The sequence below is a fragment of the Dermacentor variabilis genome, chromosome 4 (assembly GCF_050947875.1).
Source record: "Dermacentor variabilis isolate Ectoservices chromosome 4, ASM5094787v1, whole genome shotgun sequence".
In the NCBI taxonomy this organism is placed as follows: Eukaryota; Metazoa; Arthropoda; class Arachnida; order Ixodida; family Ixodidae; genus Dermacentor; species Dermacentor variabilis.
The window spans coordinates 220,420,495-220,444,463 of NC_134571.1; the positions used below are offsets into that span (position 1 = coordinate 220,420,495).

At 45.3% G+C, this 23,969-nt stretch overlaps 1 protein-coding gene across 1 annotated transcript in view; it reads right to left on the minus strand.

Annotated features, from left to right (window-relative positions):
- LOC142578521 (uncharacterized) overlaps positions 1–23,969 on the minus strand; it is a 226,168-nt gene that overhangs the window by 174,923 nt on the left and 27,276 nt on the right. The gene's annotated exons all lie outside the window — the stretch shown is intronic.

The window sequence follows — 23,969 nt, forward strand, 5'->3', positions numbered from 1 at the left end:
AAACGCAGGAAGCTATCAAGCAAACGGCGTGCACGAACTCCCGAATGCGCCAAGCATCAACAGCGCACACGCGCAATCATACAAGTAGACCCGTACAAATACACGCTTATATTATCATAAATTGTACCATTTGATAACAAATTTTATAATATCATGTTATTGCTGAACAATTGCTGCGATTTTCAAGTGTATGAAAGTTTGCTGCTTCGCTTCTTTGATGAACTAGTTTCTTTAGCGCAGTAAGCGGTGCGCCGGCCGCAGCTAATGGAGTACGCGGGAAAAGGCGCCAAATTCAAAGATCGCATACACCGCGCCAATGTGTGCGCGCACAGTTTTCGTCGTTTGGATTTTAAAGAAAGTAATGCCTGCCGCAACCATGCGAAATGAACTATTGACCAGAAAAGTACAGAAAAGTCGCTGTTTGTGCGTCTTATTTCGACGTCATGGGAAACTGCAGACGGTCTGTCTGCAGTCGTTAAAAATTAGTGCGTGTGCTTCTGCGCTGTGCGATTTGTCACCGAGAACGTATAGCAGCGCAGATTGTGCTTGGTGGCCGAGCAGATGCGCAGCACATTGGCCAGCACCCCGTCTATGCCACAGAAAAGAATTTGGCCTACACGTGAAATATGAGCAGCATGTCGTACATATCGGCCAAGCTTTTCGCCTCGTTCTGTTGCGCGCTAACGGGTAACATCTAAGGGAAACGCACTCTGTAAAAACGATGTTCACTACTTTCTCCGCCGTACCCGCCGTGGTGGCGTAGTGCCTGAGGTGTTGCTCTACTAACCCGAGTGCTTGGGATCTAATGCCGGCCGCAGCGGCTGCATTTCACTGGGAGTGAGATGCAAAAACGCCCGTGTACTTTGCGTTCGGTGCAGGTTAAAGGACACCAGATGGTCAAAATAAATATGGAGTTTATCACTACGGTGTGGCTCTAATCAAAGCATGGTTTTGGCACGTACAAGCCCAGACTTGAATTTTGTTAACGTTCTCCGCCACCTTAACCATCTTGTGGTCTCAATTAGATACACAAACACACACACACACACACACATATATACACACACATATATATATATATATATATATATATATATATATATATATATATATATATATATATATATATAGATGGGTATTTCCATCTCAAGAGTACTCGGTGTTTTTTCGACCATCTCCAATTCTGCTAAAGAAAGTCATACTGTTTTACCTGAATGTGGGAGGTAAATATTCAAGCAGTTACCTGGAAAAAAAAATTTCTAATGCCGTGAGGACGCTTTGAAGGTTGCGCACACAAGCGAAACTATGCCAGGCATAAACATTTCTGCAAAGTTATTGCTTTGACCAGTTACTCCGAATATTTTTTACATAGTCGCCAGACGGTGCTCTATCGCGAATATTGTCGTTTATTAGTTTCTGTTTTAATTTACATAATTTTTAGCCGTAAGGAAAAGCCGACAATTGCCCCTTTTCTAATATATTTTTTTTAAAGAATTAACATTTCCATTAGGAATATATTCACAATATAGGCTTGGTACGTGTGTATACCAGATGATAAAAATATTCCGATATGAAATAAAACCTAAACTCTCGCTTAATGTCATGGCAAAAATGAAAAAAAAAATATACTTTATGACTCAATTTGTGGCTGCATTTTCACAATGTAGCTTTCCAAGTAAAAATAGGACTTTGTCGGCATTGTATAGTATGCTTTGCTGCCTATCTATGTACAAAGATTTAAAAGATTAAATTTAGTTTTAAGCGAGAAAAAAATTTTGAACTGCACAATCACAAGGTTGCGCGGAGCATCTCTTTGCTTCGCCTTCACTGCATAGCGCGTCAGTCGGCATTTCAGTCTGGCTCATTTTACGTATTTCTTCTTTTTCTTTTTGAACACGAGCTCTTCTTTGGCGACTTCAGGTTGACTTGCGGTTCGTGGGGGCTGAGTTTCTGGCCATTGTCATCTTGTAAAATTAGATAATTCCAGGCCTTCTAGTGCACGTAGGAGAAGAAAGTAGGCGTCCGAGTTAAGCTTGGAACAAAAAAAGATGCACAAAGTTAGCGCACTACTATATACGGTGTAGTTACAACGCCTAATGTCGAAAGAACTCCACATGTGCCCGTTCGCACAGCATGCAAGGTAAATATACCTGGTAGCGAAGCTTCCATAGGAGCCCATACGTTCAAAACATGGCGGTCCATCGGCGGTCCATGGGGCTTAGCGCCATCTGTATGTGGTGGGAACACTTCCGGCGGAAGAAAAAATAATGTGACGCCATGTCCGTTATAAGCAAAAGTGACGTCATTTTGGTTTCGAAGGCGCGAAATTTGTTTTGTTGTTCTTCCTTTGGAGCTATATATTCAAATGCCCCGCCATTCGACTTGATGGGCGTTTCGAGCTTCCAGCCTGGAAAGCGATGCAGGAAAAGGCCAACCGTACGGTTGTCGAAATCGCATCCCAGCACAGAACATACTTTCTTTGGAGGCCGACGAAAGCTTTAGGTGTAGAGTGCTGATCCTATTGTTGGATGCCAAGCCCGTCGGCCAGCGCAGTAGCACGAAAACAACTACACAATTATCTGGCGGTCGTAACTCACTACTTTTGACTGAACAGATTAAGAAGCAATGAAGCTACCCGCGTCACCAAATTCAGACAAACTCCGACAAGCAAGAAAGCACAAACTGTGAGGGGGGCGTATTTTAACAGGTGATACGAGTGCGCCTTTCTGCCCATTTCAAGACGTGCATTGCATTGCGAATGATAGTGGCGTCAACGCCCCCTGTACCGATGGGCGCTGAAAAGGAATGCATTTATTAATAATAATAAAATTGAACTTGTATTTTCTTAATTCGTCACGAATATATAAAATTGATATGGAATTTTATTTTCGTTGAATGGATCTGTGTCTCGTTTGAATTAAAATACGCGTTTTTCTTTCCCAATATTTGTTCCCTCCAAACCTAGTCGCGCTTCAATCGCTGCTCCCATAACCCCCCATGCTGATGTCGGTGACAATCTGTACTGAACCGCTTTTCGATGGAAGCTTCGCGACCTATTTGAATCGACCTTGCAGCATGCGCCTAAACCGGAACCAATAGTGTGGCTCTACGAAAAATATGGGTCAATCCGGAAGAGATTGTGTCTAAAATTTTTGACTGATCGAGACAACAAACCACATGGTGCCCTAAGGCGCCATAGAAGACACTTTCTTCGATGTCCACGGCTAGATGTTGAGTCGTGTTTTTTTACCCATCGCTTTGTTTGCAAATATTTAAGATTCCCCAAAAAAATATCACATATAGAATATATGTTCTCATGGCTGCTTTATTTCGCACGGCATTATTTCAAACCTACTTTGATATAACGTATATACCTGCCCGTCTTTTCTTGTCTCCGTCCGCATGTAGCCTTCCGCTGTAAGCATAGTTCACTTCGATACCAGGGTGGTTGAATAGGACGTAACCCCAGCGAGAATTGAAGCCGGAGAGAAGGGCTTAAAGTTGTGAAACTTCCGTGTGCCTTTTATGGTAGTCACTTTGCTGAACCGCGGGGAGAGCACAATTTTTGTTTTTTGAACAGTTTCCTTCGAATCCCAAAGAATACTTATCCTTCGGATACTCTTCTTTGCCCACGTGAACAGCTGGTGCGGGGTCATGGTTTGGTCTTCAATTGGACTCTGAAGACTGGCTCGGGCTGCTAGCCGTTTCACGGTGCCGCCAAGACCGTCACAGGCACTCTTGCCATGAGGTGTAGCATAAAAATTCTATTCTGCACCAATTTCGAAGTCATATTCGTGATTTTAGAGATTCACAAGGTTCCTTTTGTTTTTGTACTGTGCGGGAGCTCCGTCAGAAAAGTAGAGGACTTTTCATAGATGTGGCAACTCTTGCTTGAGTACTGTCACAACTTCTGCCTGGAACGCGGACACTGCAACGGCGTCGTGCTCTGTACAGTCAGAAATGACAACGCAATTCTTTACTACAATTTCTTGGTCAGGGCAGCAATAGACTACAAATGGGTGCACTGTTGCTTGCTCATTCACCCAGTGGTAGGCCTGTGGGGCATCTTGCACAATGAATGTATAGTTCTCTGAAAAGTCTCGAAGAACAAGCGCTTAGGTTTTGGTAAGCTTTGACTTTGCATAACGAAGGTAGGATGCTTGTTTCTTGCTGATATAATGATGAATTTTCACTTTGGCTAGCATCTCCAAAAATTTCTCGCGAAAGTCATCCAGTGTTAGCAGAACAGTTTCAAATTTGCATCGTAGGCCACCTACCCACTGCTGTACATGTATGTGCTCCACTTCTCCATTGTTAAGATGAGGGCTGTTACGGAGCGCTGTTTCGGCGTTTTAAGTACCGGGGCCGGTCTGGCACCTCCCACGCATTCAATCTTCACTTTCTGTGTCACACACAGTTGTTGCCAACAATTCTTGCAGGGACTCCTTTAATCCGGAACTGTGGATGATCAACTTAAAATTTTGGTGATCTATGCAGACGCAAATGGAGTGTGTGCCACTTGCCCCTGCTACCACGCAGTTTGATGGTCGCAAACTTGCAAACATTTAAAATCCACACTTGATATTATGAGTTTTTTTCCACTCTGCATACAGCTCCTTCAAGTTCAAAAGCAACAGTCGCTTTTGTCGGCCTGCTATCACATCTTTGCTCCCTGGAAGACAATATGAAACACTATCGTCTTCATAAAAGTCCTTTATCAAAGTCTTCACGCTTTCGCTGATTGGGTGGCCTTTCTTTATTGGTGGGGTACTGAGGATTCCATGTTCAGTTCTCAGTTTGATTGCTGCCCGTACTTGTCTTTGCGAGGCTCCGAAATAGTCCATAATTTCTTTTGTAACCAAGAGATGGGAGCAAGGGTTAAGAGTTCTATCTTGCTTTCGCGTTTTCCTTCGGCGTGAAGCCTTTTTCTTACATTTTCCATGAAAATCACATAGTCACTAAGCATAGAATCAATACGATGTCTCTTTGTCCTTGCAGTCTGACTGGGTGCTGGAAAGGTTCGCACTTGTCTCTGTGCAGCGGTTCCGTGGCTCCTGCCTTCGTCTGGTACGCAATATGTTGGGCTTCCTTCATCGCTTGTTCTGCTGGCAGATGTCTCCACAGCAGTGGCACTAAACCCATTCACACCTCCCACATGTGCGACTACCAAAAGGGCCGGCACCTTTGGATACCGAAGTGCCCCTTGAGAAGAGCGCCTCTTCTCCACTTCATAGCACCGGCGCAAGCAAGCTTGGCACAATCTAGCTCCTGGAATGAGATCCAAAGATGGGTGCGAATCTGACAAGGATAGTGATATCACAGATGATCCTCGGTGATTCCTGCTGTGTGAAAGAAACGGATTCGAGCACCATTTGGATGCTATGTGCGATGTGTACTTCTTTACGTAGAGGTGGTGATGGTGGCCACGTACTGTATCACCCAGTGGGCATTGTGAACGCAGAATCAAGAGCCGGCGATCAAGTTCGCTCAGTTCTTTGACACTACTGATGCACTGACATTTCACATAGATTGTCCTGTGGTACCCATTCGGTCCAAGTGAACAGTGTGGTAATTCACCACCTGAAAATAAAGCGTAAAAATACTATTGCCAGGAACACGTGCCATTGAATTATATGTTGGCGCGTCCATGCTAGAAGTCTAACTGACATAAGCCACCTGTGCCACGCAATATGAGCAAGAAACATTATTGAACATGACGGCCACGTTTGTTCGTCATCCTGCGAATGTAAGGCTAGAATTTTTATGTTCATCCGGCAACACAGTGGTGTTAAAATCCCCCTTTGTCCTGAAGAGTAAATACGTGAACTAGAGACATCGTGTAGTTTAAACGTGCCATGTCAGAAACTGAAGACGCACCGAAACTGTCGTCCACACCGTCGACTTCATAAATTTTCTTCACACATGGACCATCGGAAAGAAACTGTAAGCGTGGACGCCGGTTTGTTTCTGTGCCAGCAGTAGCTTTGCCTGGGATATTGAGGAGCAGTAGCAGACGGCACATCTATCGTCTGCTCGTAATGCACGCTCCTCCCGTCGTCTTGAAGTCGCTTTCCCAATCTCGGTGACTGGCGTCGCGGGACGCGTTTACGATACGAATACGTGTTCCAACCACGCATTTAAAGCCGCTTCACCGGCATTCTAGGTATCAAGCGGCCCAGTGGCCGTTTTCGTTGTTTTAGGTTTAGCAGAACGCAAAAAATCGCCCATTCGTTGAATAAAGCCACAATTCTGGTTCCTGTTCTGGAGCGCTTTTAGTGAACGGTGACATGTGGATCGAATTTATTTCGCCATATTTTGTAAGAATTACGCGTTGTAACTTCTCCGTATATAAGTAGTACGCTAACTTTGTGCATCTTTTACGTTCCAAGCTTAACTCAGACGCCTATTTTCTTCTCCTACGTGCACTTGAAGGCCTGGAATCATTTAATCTTACAAGATGACAATGGCCAGAAACTCAGTCCCCACGAACCTCAAATCAACCTGAAGCTGCCAAAGAAGACCTCGCCTTCAAAAAGAAAAAAAAAGAAACACGTAAAATGAGCCAGACTAAAATGCCGTCCGACGTGTTATGAAGTGAAGCCGAAGCAAAGAGATGCTCCGCGCAAACCTGTGATTGTGCAGTTCAAATTTTTTTTCTCGCTTAAAATAAAATTCTATCTTCTAAATCTTCGTATATAGTTAGGCAGCAAAGCATACTATGCAATGCCGACTAAGCCATATTTTTACTTGGAACGCTACATTGTGAAAATGAAGCCACAAATTGAGTCAGAAAGTAATTTTTTTTTCATTTTCGCCGTGACATTAAGCGAACGTTTAGATTTTATTTCATATCAGAATATTTTTATCATCTAGTATACACAGGTACCAAGCGCATATTGTGAATATATTCCTCATGGAAATGTTAGTTTTTTTTCATAAAATATATTTAATAAGGGGCAATTGTCGGCTTTTCCTTACGGCTAAATATTATATAAATTAAAACAGAAAGTAATAAACGACAATAGTCACGAAAGAACATCGTCTGGCGACTATGTCAAAAATATTCGCAGTAAGAGGTCAAAGCAATATCTGTCTAGAATTTTTTTGCCTGGCATAGTTTCGCTTGTGTGTGCAACCTTCAAAGCGTCCTCACGGCATTAGAAATCTTTTTCCAATTGCTTGAATAATTACTTCCCACAATGAGGTAAAACAGAATAATTTTTGTAAGCAGAAGCGGAGATGGTCGAAAAAAACAGCGAGTACATTTGAGATGGAATGACCCATATATATATATATAGTCATACCATAAGAAGCCAACCAAAACTGACAACAAGGACAACATAGGGGAAATTACTTGTGCTTAATAAATGAAATAAAGAAACGAGAAATTAACGGAAATTAAAGTGGATGAAAAAACAACTTGCCGCAGGTGGGAACCGAACCCAGAACCTTCGCATTTCGCGTGCGATGCTCTACCAATTGAGCTACCGTGGCGCCGTTTCCCCATCCACTTTCTCGGGTATTTATGTGTACTAGTACAACCCTGGGAGTGTTAGCCAGCGCCAACACTCACAGACCTTGGCGGCGGACGTGGAACACCCTTTTTACCGCAGGCGTCACGAGAACGTGATCTTTTTTTGGGTGAAGGCAACTGGTCAATAAGCCCACACATGCTACCTGAAGGCATCAATGTTGCCGGATTCGAGACCGTCGTTATGTAATAAACGGGAAGAGAGGAGGTTAACCTAGGGTCCCGATTTTTATTAGCCATATCATAAGAAGCCAACAAACACTGACACCAAGGACAACATAGGGGAAATTACTTGGGCTTGACTCTGGCTGAAGTTATAACTGGAACACCCGGCAAAGAAAACGTGTGTGATATTCCAAAAGACTTCTTCTTGGGCAAGTTGGTGCTTACATTTCCTAGGTAGGCTTTGTGGCGCAAAATACATTTCTTCAAAAGGGACAAAAGAAAGGAAGACCGTGAAGCGCCAAGTGCTGGCGCTTCACTGTCTTCCTTTCTTCTGTCCCTTTTCAAGAAATGTATTCTGCGCCACAAGGTATATTTAAGAAAACATGTCAATCATTCATTCAGTCAGTCAGTCAGTCAGTCAGTCAGTCAGTCAGTATTTTATTTTCACCAAACAAAAACATCTGTGAATAAGGGGAGACGGCGAAAAATCTGCGGATGCTGCAGCTTGACTAAGCACCGTCCACCCTGTAGTAGCAATGACAGGGTAAATATACAAGCAAAAAGAGAATTATACAAGGAAAAAGTGAATAATTAAAGTGACAGGGTAAACACTCAAGCGAAAGCAAATAATTATTATACACCAGTACGAAAAATTGTACATATAGGAACATTTTTGCATATAATAAAGCAACAGAAGACAAGAGAAGAATGAGAGTGAGTTTTTCAAGAAGTAGACGAACTTTTGAAATAAAACCTTGCGGCTGCTATAGAAGCCTCTATCATGAAGGCATATATATATATATATATATATATATATATATATATATATAACTATATATATATATATATATATATATATATATGTGTGTGTGTGTGTGTGTGTGTGCGTGTGCAGGCCGTTTCACGTAACTTGAACCACAGCCGCATATACTGGATGGGCAGGGGTCACTGTCCCCTTGCCCACTCGGTAGATATGGTTCAAGTAACGTGAAAGAACACCCTGTACATATGCAATGATGATCAAGTGATCATTAAAACAATATATATGTGCAAAAGACGCACACTACACATGTGCGTGTGTTTTTCACATATACTTCGAAACTCAATATTGCTCAAGAAGACTCAATGTTATTCAACAATGAGTTAACAGCATTTAGTCAACGACTTTATTGTTGTGAACCTCTCATTTGGCTCCCAGTTTGTCTCTTACAGTTTGACTGACTCCGCTACTGTTCATGTGAGATCAGGTGTGCCCCAAGGTTCCGTCCTTGGGAGGCCTCTTTTTTATTATATATAAACGATTTGCCATTTCACTGCTCTTCCAACATCCGTCTTCATGCTGATGACTGCGTTCTATATGATGTGATTAACTCTTCTAATGATCATTGTCGCCTTCAAGAGCAGTTTCCTAGGTTTTGCGATTGGTGTAACACTTGGCAAATGAACATTAATTTCAATAAAACCGTTCTGATGTCTTTCTGCAACAAATATTCCCCCTCCATTTTAGTTACTCCTTCAATGGCCGTGCTGTAGATAAGGTTTATGAGTGAAAGTATCTTGGTGTCATTTTTACGCATCACATGTCATGGTCTAAACACATTGATTACATATACATTAAAGCAATAAAAAAATTAGGTTACTTGAGGCGAACGCTAACCCGATCTCCTAAAGACACAAAGTTCTCTGTATCCTGTTCTCTGTATCCTGTTCCTATAAATTTTGTTCTTGATTATGCATTTGTAGTTTGGGGCCCACATAAGCAGTTAGAGATTAATAAGCTAGAAGCAATACAGAAACAAAGCTGTGCGATTTATATGTCATCGTTACGATCGCGACTTTTCGCCCTCTTCAACACTTCCTTCCTTGAAGCTAAACACGCTCTGTTCTCGTCGCCGTGTCGAATCATTAAAATTCTTGCATTGCATTATCATTTCTTTGGTTAGGCTCTCCAATTAAAATTACATTAACTTCGCGCCAGGACCTTAACGAGAAGACAACATGACCTAAACTTGATAGCCTACTACGCACGTACTTACATGTTCAAATTCAGCTTTTTCCCCGTTCACTCGAAGACTGAAATCCATTACCTGGGTCCATTCGCTCATGCTCATCCCGAATTTTCGCAACCGCAGTCCTAGATGCATGCTCGTGCTCACCCCTGCCCGGCAGCACTTGTATAACTTATTGTGTATTTTCCTTTCGTCAGTGATCTTTTGTAAAAGTGTTCACTTGTGATACCGCTGTATACTCCGATGGATTTTCTGTACCTTTTCTCAACCCGCTCCTCCTATAGCGCAAATTGCGTTGTAGTATGTATAAATAAATAAATAAATAAATAAAGAGTCAACAATAGCTCAATAATACTCAATATAATTCAACAATATATCAACAGAATTTAGTCAACGACTTTATTGTTGGAAGCTACTCAACAATGGCTCAATAATACTCAATACTATTCGACAATATGTCAACAGAATTTAGTCAACGACTTTTTTGTTGTGAGCTACCCAACAACTTTATTGTTGAATTACTGCTTTGTGGTTTCAGTAATTATTGAGGTATTGTTGAAGGGTTATTGAGTCATCAATTCATTAACAATATTTTAACACCATTTCAACAGTCATTTTCATAAGCGGCGGCCACGACTAATCTGGCCGTAGCGCAAGTGAAAGCCATGTACAATTACTTGACTAATCACAAGACTGTCTCCGTAGCTATTCGAAAAATTCCACCTAAATAAACCAGTTTGTCTTCGGGTCTTGCATTTCTGTCAAATATTTGTCTAACCATTTAAAAAAGTAAGCGAAGGTTTAACTCGGCCAAACCTACGCAGCCAAAGCAAAAGCTTTAAAGGTTAAGCCTAGTAACGTTTGGCGGGACATTAGTCATTACCAACAGGGAAATAACAGCCAAGTATATCTTTCGCTTTGCCTATTTAGGTTTAGCCGAATTAAAACTCTGCTTAAATTTTTGACAAGCGATAGGCTGACTACCGGTAGCCAATAGGGTCAACGCTTGTATCAGTCATTGAACAAGTCAAGCAAGGAAAATGAAACATTTGAAGTCTCGCTTTTAAAGGCAGCCTCCCCATTTTTTAATGTATCACCATGCAGCCCCTAAGCAAGTGTCGTCCTTATCTAAGCGCTCCTCTTTCAGCAGGTCGTTCTCGCAGCTCAGTACAAAACGAATGCACTTTAGAGCTCATCTCCTAGGCGCCCGTTCCTGCGACGAGCGTCGGGGTCGGCCTTCTACCTCGTAACTGGGCAAACGAGCACAGCCAAAGATGAGAGCGAACGCGGAGCACTGCGGGGATGAAAAAAAGTAGCGCGAGCGAAGAGACTGCCAGGCGCATAGTGGAGGATATAAAGAAAGCGTGAGAAAAAAAAAGCGTAGTAAACCGCACACGAGGTGTTTTGCTGCCACGTTGGCTAGGAGATGGCGCCCGAGAAGCACGCGTCGTCTGTACAGAAACAAAATGCCGCATGAGCGAAAGGTCTCTGCGCTAAGTAACTGCTGTGAATCGCGCCCACGCGCCACCTACGGGCTTCGTTCCACGATCCGCCTATGAGCGAGGCTGTCGCGCCACACTTCACTCCGATTGCAACGTTCCGCACGAGACAGACTGTGCGCGCCAGCCAACATATCGCGAAATGAAAACACGTACACAGCTGGGCTCAAATTTCACCTCAGGGAGTATCGTAATCTTCCGTAATTTTTTGTTCGAATAAAGAAATAAGCAGACATGGCAGTAGCCTCGGGTCCAGCGAGGTAACTGGAGATTAGCAGTTCACACATTTCACAGCTGCCATCCCTGAGCATCAACCATTGGGTGGCACTGCGAGGCCCTTCGGCAGAGTGTAAGCTACACCAAGGCACGCCACAAATTAAGCACTAATAGTCAAGTGGCTCGCGAAGATGTCCTTTCCATCATTACTTCCCCTCGTTGAAGCGTGCGTGATTTCAGTGCGAAGACCGGAGTTTCGGCATCGAAGATATGGAGGATGCTGAAAAGTGCAGGCCTCCAGTCCTACCAGATGCAGCAGCATCTACAGCTAGACGAAGGAGATTCGAAAACGGTCTTGACTTTTAAATTGGGAACTCATGAAGGCTGACGAAAATGGGACTTTCTGAACAAGGTGATATGAACTGACGAAGCCACTTTTTCTCGGAACACACAGGTAAACCTTCACAACGCGCTTTCTTGGAGTGCTACAAACCCCATTGGACGCAATGAATCCCACAACCAATAATAATGGTCTTTGAAAGGGTGGTGTGCGATACATGATGGAAACCTAATTGGCCTTATTATTTTTTTTGATGGACCGCTGACAGTACAGCAATATGTTTCTGAAATCCTCGAAGGAGCAGCGGATAACCTGTGCAGCAGCTCACCCTTAGCACGACTCTCTAGCATGTGGTACCAGCGCGACGGGTCTCCTGCTCACAGCTGCAGATAACCGAAAGCGCGGCTTGACCTTTCGAGACCGGTGGATTGGTCACCACGGGCCTGTCGCATGGCCTGTTCGATAGACGGACTTGCTTGCTTTGGATTTTTTTCTGGTGGGGATACACGAAAAATCCTGTGTACGACACAAAGACGACAACGTTAGATGTCCTGAAGACTAAGATCACGCAAGTTTGCCGCCAAATTCCTGATAACATGCTCAGGGCTGCGTCCGCGAGTGTGGTAAAGAAGTGTGCAAACTGCATAGCTGTTGACCCGTTGTTTGAGCACTTGATGAACTGGAGGCCAATGTGGCTTTGCAATAATCTTGTGATTTCCGTGACTATTCCAGTGACCAAACTGCGCAGCCTTTTCATTCCGAGGTCATTAAAATTTCGTTTTAACCTGCTTGCGGTGGCCTGGCATGCCTATATTAAAGAAGGGGACCTGTTTTTCTGCGTGCCGCCATAGAAGGGGCACACGCACTGTAAAGCCGATGCACTATGAAGCCGCAGCCGCAGACTTTGCCACGGTCCGTAAGCAGTTCTTTCACTCGAAGCATGACTGACAGTCCTGCAATAGGATAGCACATGACTGCAGTCACGTGGTTTTATTTCCTATTTCACCGGCCTTATTCAAACGTGAAACAGTTACCATGGAGCATGTACTGTCACGACTAAAGGTGCCGTGATGTTTTCCTTTTTGCAGCCTGGGCAATCCGGCTGAAATCAAGAGCGGACGCCAAAGTTTGCTTGCATGACCAATACAATGTGTTAAACTAGTTTCAGGCCACGCAGCTGGGCTTGAATACATTTAATTTTTTTCCTGAAGCCGTGGTCTCCAAAACCTTTGCTCGCGACTGTGTGTTGTTCCAAATGAACTGAATGAGTCGTTAATAAAGCCCTCTACAACGTAACGAAACGCGCTTGGCCCTAAAGTGAATACTAAAAATTTTGGATATTTGATCTAAATTATGAATTAATCAATTAAGCGGAATACAGAAATATCTTGAGGAGCGCCACCACATGATGGCAAACCATTTGTCGTTGGTTAAACCCGGCTGCGGTTAATTACGTTTTTTAATCTCTGGTTCGAATTGGATGAAACACCGTGTATCTGTGCCCTCCACAACTGCAAACGAGACGGCATTGTGGACGTGTGCGGAAGAGGGCTTCAACGTACGCGAAGTGCATTGATGGATTTTTGGAAAAGTCGCCTAATACGAGGAACTAGTGAACAAGGCAGACAGCACACGCGCGCCAACTACACAACTGATCCTTTACTGGAAAAACAGGAGGTACACGTGGAAACACAGCGCGCATGAGCCACTCGTAGAGTCGAGCGCGATTTGAAGGTTATCGGGCGAGCGTCGACCAGCCTAGCACTCCAGGCACCTGCGGGCCGGTTTTGGAACAGGAAAAATCATGATTTCGCACTCTTCTCTCCCTCGTTCGCTTTTCCATACAACAACCATCACTCCCGCGACAAACTCACCGCCCTTTCTCTTTATTCTAAGCTTTCTATTTGTTGCGATAAAGTGTGGTCTTGGTTACCTCATATCTTCGCGGGCGATAACAAAATTGGTGGGCAAGATCTGGTAAAGCCAGTGCCTGGCACTCTTCGATTTTAATGACTTTGAAGTTGGAAAAATATATCAACGCAGCATCGCCTCGTCATAACGCCTTTGTTCACCAATAAATTTTCGCAAAACTTTTTTTATAAGGGTATATATAACTGCTGCAATGATCGATGCGATCCCAGACCACTTGTCGCAAGAAAAATGCCACGACGACTTACTGCAGAGGAGCGCCAAGAAATTGTTTCATTAGGAAAGTTTGTGTCCGAACGAGAGAAATCCAGGCAGGCGAACCATCCTCAGAAGACCATAAACCGCATTCTTCGAGCGTTTCACCGGGAGAACAGCTTGGAAGATGCCCCGCATCAAAGGAGGCCTAGAGGAACAAATGAGGAGGAATACGCTCTGATAATAGCTGCCGCCGTCAACAATCCGTTCATGATAGCAAAAAAAATCAAAAAAGAACTTGGCCTTCGCCTAAGCCTTTCGTCCATCCGAAAGAGACTTAACGCTGCGGGTCTTAAAAGCTGCGTGGCTGTGAGAAAGCCACTTTTGACCAGCGAACATCGCAGGAAGCATCTGGAATTTGCGCATTGGCACGAAACATGGAGCGCTGAGGACTGGCAACACGCCATGTTTAGTGACGAATCGACGTTCACTACGGGCTAGAACCACTGACTCCGTGTTTGGAGAGTCGATGGCTGCCGGTGAGATTTCCTTTTCTTGCATATCATTTCACACCTAACTTTCCATCTAACTTTCTGCTGTCCCGTGCCACGCTTTCCTTCTCTTAAGATCCAGCCCGTTACTCATCCCTTAATGACCATTGCTTGTCTTGCGTTCTCATTACCTGCCTTGCTCATGTCCATTTATTCTTAATTTCGACTGCAATGTCCTTAACTCGTGTTTGTTGCACAATAAGGGAGATTTTGAAAGGTTGGTACAGTGTCGTTTTTGAATTTACCAGAGTGAAAGACGGGGACAGGAAGTTTATTGAAGCGAACTGAGATTGAGTAGCCGCACAAGCACGGACCCAGCGTGGATTTAGGACCGGCATACCATAGCGGAGTTTCAGTGGAAGTGCGAGTATGTGTGAAAACCTAAAATCTATGGTCTCGAGCTAGAAAATATACACGTCGCTCTGAAATTCTTCCCCTCAGTATATCACGAGCTGCAAATACCTTAGCAGCTTTCGCTCAGTTTCTCATTATATAGTGGTTACTGCTCTGTGAGTGTTTTGGTTATTAAATTCGGTGCATCAATTTTATTGCAGCTATGACGATGATAACGTCCGCGATGTCGCAGCAAGCGGGCGTGTCTCGGTGAACATCTGGGGTGCAATTACCTACGCCGGTCTGGGTCCACTCTTCCGCATCCCAGGGAGGCTCAGGGCCGAAGTCTACAACGAGATCGTCGACACTGTTCTCCTTCCTTTCGCCGTGAATGGACCTTTCCTTGACGGGTGTTTTTATTTCCAACACGACGGCTGCCCTGTTCACACTGCATCCTCAGTGCAGGAAAATCTGAACAAGTCTGGAATTGCGCAGCTCCTCTGGCCGCGAAAGAGCCCCGACCTGAACATATTCGAAAATGTTTGGGGTTTAATGAAGGCACGGTTGGCTCGCTCCACCTTGACGAACACTGACGCAGACACTCTGCGGGCAGCCGTTGAGAGGGAGTGGAATGTCCTCCGACAGGACCCAGAACTGGCAGAATCTCTGTTCGCTTCTATGCCGAAAAGATAAAGGACGTGAAAGAAAGAATGGACGCCGCGTTGAAGTATTAGGACCGAAGTCAAAGGGTTAAGCCGGGGATAATGCATAAGAAGCATTAGTCTCTTTTGGAAGCCAATAAAGAAGGATTGAAATGAACTTGCGCCTTATGAACATTAATGGGTAAGCATCGATGGCAGGGCCATTTTCAGAGGTAGTACGTTGCTTAGCCCTCTCCCTATACGATGCCACTGACGTAGAAAATGAAATAATTCTTCACACAACCGTAACTGAAATTTGCAGCACCATTTAGAGAGTATAGCAGCCTGAACAGATATTGAAACGGTTAGCGTTTATCGAAATTCAAACGCCTAGTGACTCTGTCGTTACTCGTTTGTCTCTTGTTTGTGAACCGCTGCTCCGGCTTCGCGGCAGCACACATTCTAATCCCGACCGCATTGCTTGATCTGGGCCTCAGGGACCAGCTTGCAGATGTGGATCCTTTCATCGGTGATGATTTCACTCTGCTTCGCACGTGTGTAACTACAGAGCTTTGAAGGAAACATCATAATTAGGTCTATTTTTTTATTTATGCATAAAATCTATCCATATTTAGTGCAATTATTGAAATTATGATACTGCCTCCATGACTGTTTTTTGCCCTAACGGAAAGACTTCAGTAATTAGAGTGAACGCCCTCACATAGTCCTCCCTTGGGCCTTAAATAGTTCATCAGTTCCACATCTATCACAGTCACACACACACACACACACACACAAACACGCACACACACACACACACACACACACAAACACACACACACACACACACACACACACACACACACACACGCGCGCGCGCGCACGTACGCACGCACGCACGCACGCGCACGCACATGAAGAATTTCAGAACTTTATAGAACTCTTCAACGTATTAGGAGGCATTCACGAAAAGCAAAATCATTGATTCCGAATTTCCGCAGACATGTGTTACAGCAAGTGCAGGAAAAGTTGAAATTGAGAATGTCAACCGCAAGGTTCATTCTCAAGATTGCCGTTTGTCGTTTTTAACCAACGAGAGCTCTCATCCTCTGGTCGCTCCTTGCAACAGTGATAATGTGGATCGTGCTGCACTCAGAAAGACAAGAAAATCGTGATGCGCCGGGGCAATCAGACAGATCTCGACGATCGCACATAAGACATATTCAGTTTTAAAATGTTTAGGACATACCTGGCTACAATATTTCGTCATAGTACAATTGGCGGCGCGAACACTAGGAAAAATAATAGAGATATCGAGCATTTTAACCAAACTGGCCTTTTTACTTTCTGCGTCCTTCGTCGTTTTCCTTGGTTGGCGCCCTCAAAAATAAAATAAGAAGTGGAGGGAGGCCGCACATGACGGATGCATCGCGGGCTTAAGCTAATGTTCTTGGTCACCCATTCTTCCTGGCTCAGCAGCAATGGCGTTACAAAGGCTAGATACAGCTTCGTAGCGTCCAATTTCAGATAATACCGAAGAACACGTCGTGCGCACTACGATTACTGCCTGTTCGCAGAACCAAAACAAAAAAAATTACCGACGATTACGTTACTTCCTAATGCGAAATTTGAGCGCAGCAAATAAGCTGTTGCACCTTTTCGATAGATTGAGGCAAAGAAATCGAGCAACACATGTATGCGCTATCACAGAATTTTGTTTTTATGTTTCACACGTATTCCTTTAACAAAGACTCCACTAACAGTTCTTGACAGTCATGAAGGAAGCTTTGTGGTCGGAGAAATAGACTGATATATGTTCGACTTGGTACACCAATGCTTGATTCTCAAAGACGAGATCTATACAAGTGCCTCGCGAGGTTGTCACAGCCGTGGGACGCGTTACGAGCGAGAGGAACGGGATGTTCTTCCGCATAAGTTTTAGGAAATTGCTGTTTGTCTTTATGTCAAGCCGCCACCGATCTGGCTCTCTGACTGCCACCGCACAGGGCGAACGGCAGCGGCAATTTCGGCTCGGGCGGTGCACATATACAGATCCGCCGCCACCGATCTGGCTCTCTGATTGCCACCGCACAGGGGTTGCATTGGAGGAGGAGCGAAGAAAGGAATTAAGTTCGAGCCGGCGCTTTGACAACCGGAGACTCGCAGGAAGAGGGGGCAGGGGGGCGGCGTGTACACCCAGCGGCAAACGATGGGGGAAGAAGCGCGCGCAGCAAGCGGACAACACGATAAAGGGAGGAGGGAAGAGATAGCAGCGACTGACTGATGCCGCTGACGCCGATAGTGAGTCAACCCCAGCTGCGGAGTTGGTTTCAGGGACAACGAATAACCGGCGCGTCGGCAACTGAAGAGCACCCTATCCGCCACACAAGAACAGGGGGGGGGGACCCTTTCCTCCTCTTTTGCATGGCGGCGACGGTGTTCTATGCAGTCACGTTATCTTGACTCTCTAGCGGCGTCAGCGGCATCCAGCGGTATCAGTCGGTCGCTGCTAGCGCTGGGGGGATGAAAGGGGGGCGGAGCTGGTTACGAGGCCGACGACGACGACGACGCGAAACCCAGGAACGGACGCCAAAGAGCTGCGCTCTAAAAAGAAACTGATAGCCCAGCAGGGAGTGATGGCTGCTGAAGGATCAGCAAAAAGAGTGAGGGAACCTGGCCTGATACCTCCCTCGCCTCGGCAGAGAATTCTGGGCCATGGCGCTGTTCATTTTCCCGCCGACGCTAGCACGATAACCTTCAAATCGCGCTCGACTGTACATCCTCGTCACTCCTTCTGCCTTGCGTGTCTGCTCTCCACTTTGATAAGGCCGTGGCTGTGATGCTACAGCAGTGTGGTACGGACTCTTTTCGTGGAGCAGTTTGGCCTAAAGAAACGAGATGGCAGTTTCGGCTGCGCGCAGCGCTCAACTCAGCGAAAGCGATCAGCTGTCAGAAATGCAAACGGTTGGCCGCTAACGCGCTGCGCTGCATTCATGGTGCAAAATGTGGAGCGGTAAAGGGAAGACACGTGCATTAGTTGGCTGCAATAATACTGACTTGCATATTAAGGGCCGCAAGTGACCAGTCTGTGTGGTCAAGTTGACGGACCGCTGCAACAGAAGGAGTCTGTTTGGCCGGCCCTTAGAGATGCACGGCTTCCCTCGAGGGTAAAAAAATTACGTTGTATAAGCGTTGAATCGCAGACCTCCAAAGAAAGCACTTAAATCCCGGAGCGCCGGGAAGAATGTCTTCCGCTGGGTAAGGAGAAACTAAAGGCAAATATCAAGTCGAACTAAAGTGGTAAATTAGTGCTCGAGAAACTCTCAGACGTCAATAGTATCGCGAACAGAGCCATAATAATCGAGAAATTGAGGTAAATGCCGGACATGATTAGAGACCCCCCGAAATTCATATACATGCCCGACAACGAAAGCAGTCCTCAGTTAAATTCTGTCAGTAGTACTCAACCACTCGTCACACAAAAAAAAGAAAAAAAAGGAAATCCTTGTGTTGTATTATCACACGAAAGAAAGTGCTACTTGTCCAGTTCTGTGTCATTTTTTTTTCGAAAAAGGAACTAATTGAAGTTACTCTTGCCAACGACGCGGGCGGCTGAAAGGTTTCGTTTTCGCTCGACTATGCGCCGCCCACGCTTTCGCGTTTCAGTAGTTTCGTTATCATGTAGTGCTGCGCTGCTTCTGCTGGCTCGCGAAACTCGCACAAACTGCAAGTAGCAGAGATTTCAACTTCCCTACGATGTCGCGGGTTGCCCGAACGGTGTTCGCCACTTGACCAAAAAGCAGCTGCAGCAGCGAATCCGCCGCTCTGTCTTGGCTCGGTAAACCGCCATCTGTGGGGCGCCATTTTAAATCACCGGAGGCCGCAAAGGGTGGTGATGGCGTATGCCACATTACCACTCCCTCCCCTCTCCCCCCATTGGGCGGGGGCAGATTTGAATTTCGAAAAAAGATATTGGTGCCCTTCATATGCAATTTTCTCGTAAACTAAGTCTTTTCTTTGCACTAAACAAGCGTCGCAAGGTTTCTGGAATGGTATTTATGGTATTTAAACAGTCGGCACCGACTTTGTATTTGTCTTCAATGTCCCTTTAAACACTGACGAAGGGAGTGACTCCGCTTCCTGGCACAGTAAGTTTCATGCACGTTATCCACACAAATCCGCCCCAACTAACACTCCACACTTACGTCCACTGTGGAGCCAACGTACAAGAATGAGTGGGCACACTCTTGAATCAATGTGTTGAAGCATGGGTGGCGGCGACTACACGGACAGCTCACGAACGGTCCAAGATGAACGTTTCGTCACGGTCAATAGAGTATGCGAGTGACTAGTGATAATACGTCTTTGCTACAAGTTAATAAATATTAAAGAACATCTACCTCGCAAGTCTTGTGCACAGTAAGAAAAATCTATCGCAACGAACCAAACCCGCGGGCAATTAGGCAGCAAATGAACAATGCTATAGTGATCGCACTGAGGGACGTTTATCACGTTTAAAGGTGAGGAACATTAAAATCAGCTGTTTCAATGCGTTTGCCAACAAAGAACTTAGCGCAACAGACTGAACTTGATTTAATTAATAAGCAGAACGTTTGGGTAGCTTCGGATACATAGCCCCACCTTTAGTACAAGCACTGTATACGCGGCTCGCGCTGATTGGACAAGGCGTATTGAGCACCGACAGCGCTTGCTTTTCCTCTGGTCAAAGCTTCGTGTCGTCCAACCAGTTACCGTATGCTATATACACTGAACCAGAAGTTTGCTTCGCCGCACCGGTGTCATGCACATCCATTGTAATCATCCATCCAACGGAGGCAGATGAGGCAACGAATGAACGCGTCATCACGTGATCAAACATGGCGGTGTCCACGTGATTGCCGTAAAAAAGGTCCATAAAGTTTCGGCAGCAGAGCCTCATACCCTAGACTTTCACCTTAATCGCCAACATGTACTACGTAAGCCTATCGGGAGACGCGCAGGATTCAACCATCCACGTCCTGTAATACGTGGGCATGTTACTTCTCACTCCCACTCAATGCTCAAAAACTGCCTTTCCTTCCGTGAACAATACTTCAGATAAACATTCAACGTATACATAAGGAGCACCGATTGTGATTCGCCGATATATTGTTTAGCTTACTATCCTTAGCTGTCCATGTATGTCTGTACAGCTACACGTCTCTTCGTCTCCAGCCCTTGCCCTATTTTTTTTTCCAATTAAATCATATATTACCGCCTCATTCAAACCCCCGCGCTTGTGACCTAATCACTGTACCGTCTTACTATTCCACAAAATTATTTTCTGTACTATCAATTCAACAATCTACTTACTAACAAAAACACCGAACCAACTCACAGCTTCCTATTCTGGTTCACATAGTATACATTATTAGCATTATTGGTGATGAGATCAAATTAAGGCGCTTTTTATGGTGATGGGTTGAACGTAACGAAATTATCTCTCAAGAAATTAGGTCCTTAAAATTGTAATTTTAACTCGATGTCGCCGAAAATACGTTGTCGGTGTCGGCGTCAGCGGGGTTGTCCGTGAGCGGAAAGTTTCATATATGCTTAGGTATATGCCACATCTTGTTATATGACATGTTGTATAAGCGGGTTATATTGCCACACCATTCTATCCCTAAAGTTGCTCATACCTTGTCCCATATTCCTGACAAAGTTATTCCTCGCAATTCTTAGAATGGGAGCATAAAATAACATGTCATGATACAAAACACCGAAAGTGCGTGCCTTTTGTGTTTCTCAGACTTCAACATTACAAGTGCGAAAAAATCACAGAAACCTGAAAATTATGTAATTTGTTTTTGGCACAGCTATGCACGCCTCCCGAATCGGCACACGCAAGGGGCCGAGTTTCTACCAGAAACCTTGCCTTCGTGCACTGCGTTCGCCGCCATCGTTTCTCGGTAAACGTTACGGTTGCATAAGCTGCAGTTTCCGAAGGCGTGAGAAGGAGTCAGGGATCTTTGAATGCTATTGCTTTCCACTCTTAAAGGGAAGCTGAAGAATCTGTCAAATTCAATAAGACGCTCATATACGGATGCGGGAATCTTATAATCCATGCAGGCAAAATTTTCGGGGGGATTTTTCACTTAGGAGCGACGTAATTGTCGCTTAAGATCACGCTGTCGCTCCGCCCCCCGTCGAACGCCGCGCGCTGCTGCTTATGCTGACGATGCAAGCGGAGACTGGAAACCGCGGCGTAGTGACGTCAGCACTGGCGTTCCGTTCCTTCGCAGTTCCCCGATCATGCCTGACCGCGCTTGTTTCTGCGGGCGTGCCGTCATAAGCTGCTTCGCTCGACCCTGCATTCCTTTATTTGTGTCTATGTAGAGTGGTAGTTAACGTGCGCACCATCAATTGAAATGGTGGGCCGGCAATCCCGGCGTTCTCTGCAGCCTACAGTTGCACGAAAACGAGCGGCCGCGATGACGTTGTCTAAGTTTTCGGCTAAGGGGGGGGGGGGGCTGCTGTTAAGCGAAATAATTTCAAGCGCTCAAGAAGAAGACTGTTGTGCTCTAACCACTTCCGTGACCACGATTACTACCAACGTTTATCAATAATGCGTGCTTTGGGCTCTGCTTCGCGTTAGCATGCTGGACAGAAGGTGCATGTTTATCTTCCACCCTTGACGCAGCTTTCGTCGCCAAGCGCCGCGAATTTTCTAATCGTACGTGTGTTGTTAAGCGGCCTGCGTGCAGCTACCATAACGCAGTGCACGTGTAAAGTTTGCATGTGTTGGAAAGCCAGCTCACGCCAAGACGTTGCGCTCCCCCTGCTGTCGAGCACATAGAGAACCCAATCATCTCATGCAGCCGACGGAATTCGCCGGTTACGAGTAGCCTGTGGATGACGCGCTGATGAAGGTTCTACACTACACGTGCTACAAGAGCCGCTAAACTTTTCCGGCGTTTAAACAGTCTCTGTACATTGCCGACAGCTTTGGGGTAGCGCACAAATGCCGTAGATCGCATCATTGCTGCGAGCAGGCATGCAAGAACATAACACTACAGTTGTTTGCCTGGAAACGTACTCACTGGATCGCTGAGTGCAGCTTAGCAAAAAACATACTCACCAAAGAACATTTCCAACACGAGAACATGATAGCACTTCGGCTTGTTCGCATCGACAGCGCTGCTTGCACTAGCATTTTTTGCTTCTTGGAGAGGCCGGCTCTTCGCAATCGGCTCGTACATGTAGGGAGTAAAGTATACACCCATGCAAGCGATCTTGCACGCGAAAGCGACAAGCGAGGCAATGGACATGACTGCCGCGTTCACTCGTCGCCTACCGAAGCCGAACTCCAAACGAGCGACGGCTTTGAGCGACGATTTCCCGGTATGAGGGCAGCAACATACGCGCCGAAGCTAGCTTGACGCGTGCTTTAATTATTTAAGTTGAGGTATTTTACTGTAAAGAGGAGCATAAAATATTTCTGAAGGTCTTGCACTAGGTTATTATTCTTGCACGTGTAAAATTCAATAGTTTGCCCGTTCCGTGCGACAATCAGTAGTTTTTGGTTATGTACATCGAGATCAGGCTTCGCGCTATTGGCTAGTCGCTCATAGCACTTCCGTGCGGCGAGCGACACGTTTTAGATTTCTAGAAACAAGTGATTGAGCGACAAGACCGAGCGATGTGTTCGAGCGACGGTCCCTTTTGTCGCTGGAAGCCGTTTCCCGTCGCTGTCGCGCGCAAAATCGCTCTCATGCGGTTTGTACTTAACGCCGAACTCCTCAGACTAACGCAAGCTCTCGAAATTTTTCATTACCGTCTCAGCAAAACAACACAAAACTACCTTGCACCGTGCTTCATGTGTAGCGGCAGCGGTCGGTCCGGACGAACACCATTGGTGACGTCACGAAGCGACCGATCAATCACAGGCGGAAACGAGTCGCGCGAGCTGCCTCGAGTCTGCTGCTGCACTTGCCGTCGAAATAACATCTGTTGGCGCTTCCTTTCGCTCAATATCGACGCGATATTCGAATTCGGAGGGTTGAAAACCATCACGTACAGCTCTTCACTCATTTTTCTGGAAAACCTTTCAGCTTCCGTTTAAAGTAGAAACTTAAGCGTCCTCCAAGTTTTTTTAAACAGTGTATAAATATATTTGATGCACAGAATAAGATACGATTCTCGTGTGCTCCTAATATGAAATTTTCTCCTAAAATATCTATCTGCATACCTTGTATGTGTATCGATATGCTAATCTAGACTTGTCGGGATACATTCAATGCCGGTACTTATAACTGTACACATTCTGTACATTCATTTTGCTCCCTTTCCGTTTGCACTTTAAGTACGAGCGCTCCATAAACCGAGGCCTCTTTTGTTTGCTCGAAGTCAGCCTCATCGTGTCCTACTTAGATACTCAACAAATCAGTATGTTTGCTAAATAATTTGTAATTTATTTTGTACTAATAGAAAACAGTTATTTTTCCTGTAGGCACCCCACTCACACCTCGATGCTACTGAAGGTCACACCTTAATAAGTAAATTCCTTCTACTCCCAAAATAA